At 38.8% G+C, this 4,334-nt stretch overlaps 1 long non-coding RNA gene across 1 annotated transcript; it reads right to left on the bottom strand.

Annotated features, from left to right (window-relative positions):
- Window positions 1-116: 116 nt before the first annotated feature.
- LOC121966318 lies at window positions 117-2,507 on the bottom strand. The gene is made up of 3 exons (XR_006107574.1): window positions 2,408-2,507; window positions 338-387; window positions 117-223 (listed from the first exon to the last, which is right to left on the bottom strand). It is a non-coding gene; the product is annotated as an uncharacterized LOC121966318 (long non-coding RNA).
- Window positions 2,508-4,334: the final 1,827 nt, after the last annotated feature.

Here is a 4,334-nt window from a genome sequence, read left to right on the forward strand (position 1 = left end):
TATTATTATTATAATAGCAATCATTTCTGCTCAGTGTGTAGTATGTAGTTGTTGTCATGGTGCTGTGCTGTGTTGCGGTGTATAGTCTGTACCTTTGTCATCAGCAGTGGGGCTGCAGACTCCTGCTACCAGCTCTTTGGCCTCCACAGCCAGTTGGAAGGCGGGGTCAGGGAGCGGTGACGGGGTGTCGAGGCTGTCTGTGGCTGGAGATGACCTGTTGCTGCTGATGCACACAACACACACAGGTTACACACACAGATTACACACACAGGTTACACACAGAGGATACAGCAGGACTCTTACTGCAGCTCATAATGTGATGTTTAGAGTCTCTTACCCGCTTTCTCCTCCAAACAGGCTGGGTGTTGTCAGCACTTTGTGGACGTTCTGAGGACACAGACAATCAAAGAGTTATAAGAGTTTTTGTGACAATACTGTTTTCTTAAAAACAGTGAACCCATACAGACATCAGGTCTTCATGTGACACCAAAGAAAGGATCTGAAGCTCTCAAACAGAGAGGTGAAGAAGTGATGAAGCATTTTCAGAGAGAGCTGAAGGCGGACGCCTGATTTTAAAGCCAATATCCTGATAAATAGAGCTCCCACTAAGAATGAACCACCAACACGATGTGTGCGTTTACACTACATTTAAGAGGAGAGAAAAACTATGTTCCAGAGGACACATCTATACCTTCAACCGTTTGAAACCTGGATCAACATCTGTTTTCTTGTGCTACATTCATTCACTTTTTACAATCATTTAAATGTTTGAAAAGTGAGCAAGCTGTTTTGATTCATTTCAAAATCATGGAAAAAGTCCTGCAAATTGCAAAAAAATCAGAAAAAGGTGACAAAAAAACTTAACAACAACCCTGAAAATTAGACTAAAAAGATGTGAAAGGGAGAGAGAGACAGAGAGAGAGAAAATTATTTATAATTACATATTTAAAACTAGGCTTCAGAAAATTTTTTAATTATTTATATGTTCTTTATTTTAGCATTTTTTTAATGTCATTTCCTGTTTTTGGTTCTTTTACTTTTTTGGGGCTTAATATCAGGTAACTTTTATGTGAGTTTTTAATAATGTCTTCAAATTAAAAACAAACAAACAATTTGTTTAGGTTTCAAAGGGTTAAGCACATTGATAGAGGAAGTAAAACAGTCTTAGAGATGGATATTTCCTACCTCACTGAAACAAATAAGCAAACAGCTCTTAAGTGGAACATGTTAGTACTTCTGACTCAGTGGTACGGTCAGATCCTTTATGAACATGTCCCCTGATCTTTATTATTCTTAATGGTCTTTAATGCACAATTTCATGTTGACAAAGGAAGACAACACAGAGCTATCCAATAATGTCTTTTACACATGGACCAACCATATCATACCATTGCTCTCTTTAATTCACACATGACAACTGTCTTCAAATTTATTTAAAAAAAGGACTTTCAAAGAAGGGGAGCACATATCTGGTTTATCAGGTGTTGCAGTGCGTCTCTCAGCCACTGGGGGGCAGACTGACTCCATTTCATTTTAAAGAAGTGTTCTCTAACTGACTCTGCGTTGTGTCTGTCTGTCTGTTAAATCCAGAGTATCCAGAGTATACTGCATGAAGTGTCCCAGTCTGTCTCACTGATTATGAGTTGAGACAGAAGACATGCTGACTGTCATGCAGTCTGTTTCCACCCATTGGCAGTCTTGGGGTCTGTTAAGTACTTTGATAAAACTCTACAGGCCACCAGTAGGAATCATTACAGATACAGCATGGATCTCCTTAACAAGCTGCTGGCACAGACGCCACGCTAGAAACCAGACAAACTGTAAATCCTGAATCTGAGATATTTCTTTATAGAGCCACAGCTGATCTCTTTCTGCTGATATAAATAACTAAATAAATAAATAAATAATCTGGCTAGACTAAAGTATATTTAAATTTTTTTTAAAACATTTGGTCATTCTGATCTAGACTGAAGTTGGTTTAAATTTAATATTAATCTATCATATTTCTGTGGTGGTTTATTGATGCATACACATTTTTGCATGGAAGGGGGAATCGTGTATGTTTTTTAAAGGGGGGCCTGAGGGTTAAACAATGAAGGTCTTACTCTCTGACAACATTAGAGGTCGACCTCTTTGTTAGAAACTAAGAATAACAATCTGAGCCTGTCAGTGACAAAAACAAACACTTTTAGTGGACATTAATTGATGGTGCACAGTTGCTCGCAGGGGTTACATTGCAGCCTGTTTGCTATTGGACCAATTTAAAAAGTTGTGGATCCCATTTGACACCATAAAACAGGAAAATAGGGTCCATGTTGGAAAATATGGAACCTACCCTTTCATATGAAGAAACAATGAGAGCAGTGAGATGATTTCAGTGTGTTTGTGTTACCACTTTCAGTCGTACCTGTGCAAAGCCCAGCAGCTTCCTATTGGAGATCTCCAGGTGTTTCCTGCTCAGCTCCGACTTCCTCAGCTGGCAGTCGATGGTTGTCAGCCTCCTGTTCAGCTCCAGCACCTCATCCTGACACACACACACATCACATACTAAATAAAACAACAAAAAGCATAATAACAAAAAGGAAAATGTTGCAAATACTCTTAACTTGATCTGGAGGGAGTTTATTAATTCTTTTGATAATATACAGGAGTGTTAACCCTGTGTGTCCCTTATATGACATTTGTCCTGTAAAAAACATGCATCTCCAAAAAGTAAACCTTAAGGTAAGGTAAGAAAATCGGGCCTGTTTACAGCCCTGTCATGTCAGCCAGTGAGATGTTGGATGTTTGTTTTTTGTAGGAAGCGTAAGGATTTTTGCAACCAACAAAGGAACACTTTATCCTTTAACCCTTTGAAACCTGGATAGATGCCAGTTTTCCTGTGCTGCATTCAGTGATTTTCACAAGCATTTAAATCTCAAAAATCTTTGAAAATTGGTTTGTTTTCTTTCAAAAACACATACAAAAACCGTAATGTGCAACTCTGCAAGACAAACTGCACGAATAAATAAGTAACGGCGCCGAGATAATTATCCAAAAAATGATCAAAAAAGTATCCAGGAAATTATATTTATAATTCTCTTAATTATGTATTTAAAATTATGTCACAGAAAAACAGGAAATAATTTTTAGCACATTTTTGATGTCATTTTGACCCCCCCCCCCCTTTTTTTTAATTAAAAATAAAACGTATTACTTTTCTTTGTTTAAAGGTATTTTCGGGTAATTTTTTACTAATTTTTTGCTAATTCTGGGGCCATTTTTTGTTAAGGTTTTTACTGCTCTCTTTCCAATGTTTTTGAATGAAATCAAGTCAATTTGCTCAGGTTTCAAAGGGTTAACTTGTCAATAAGAACTCCAAAACTGTTTTGTAGTACAAAATGATGGAATTGAAAACATGTGATTAGAAAATGCAATTAACTGTTATAATTCTGCAATTAATCCCGATCAAAAAAATGTACACTCATGTAACCATGCGACTGAGTATGTGCTCAGCAGCTGACACGTTTATTTTGGTCCTCAGAGGAGAACAGTGAAGAGGTTTCAGAATCTGCTGTCCTCCTTTTTGTTATTCTCTCATCACATCTGCCTCTGGATAAAGCTGTGTGAGTGCGTGTGCCAGCGTACAGCCAGAGGATTTACCACCTGAGAAGAAAAGCCACAGGTAGTGAGGCAGTAAGCCTGAGAGCCTGAGAGAGGAAATAAATATAAAGCCTTCTTTTCATCAAAGCTGTGGGTGAACACAGAGACATAGCTCTGTGCAGCTGCAGCACGCTGACTGACGCTGCTGCAGGGCCTCCAGCCTGTGACGAAGGATGGAGGGAGGACAGAGGAGAGGAAAAGCTCGGCTCAGTGCTCTTTAAAAATCCACACGATACCATCTGCAGGGAGAGTGCTCATGTCTGCGCAGTCGATGAGTCCATACAAGCTGCAGAGGCTCTTCTACACACAGCTGCTTTACCCGTTTACTTCCTGTCTGCAGGTGATACAGCTGCTAAAAGTGAAGCTACCCAACAGACACAAGCCTCAGACTGACTTACACAAGGCTGTGTTGTGTGTGCATTGATTTAACCCTTTGAAACTTGGAGAGACATGCAGCGTTCAGATGCCTGTCCTAAGCATTTAAACCATTTAAAGCTGAACATTTTGTGCAATTTCTGTCAAAAACATAGAAAAAAAACAATCCGCAACTTGGCATGAAACTTCCTGCTCATTGTTAAAAAATGTGAAAGATGCCAAGAAAATGATCTGAAAATTAGCTTTACAAAAAGAGAGAGAAAATCGTTAGAAAATTATTAAACTAGGACACACACACACACACACACACACACACA

The sequence above is a fragment of the Plectropomus leopardus genome, unplaced genomic scaffold (assembly GCF_008729295.1).
Source record: "Plectropomus leopardus isolate mb unplaced genomic scaffold, YSFRI_Pleo_2.0 unplaced_scaffold23987, whole genome shotgun sequence".
NCBI classification, from domain to species: domain Eukaryota; kingdom Metazoa; phylum Chordata; class Actinopteri; order Perciformes; family Serranidae; genus Plectropomus; species Plectropomus leopardus.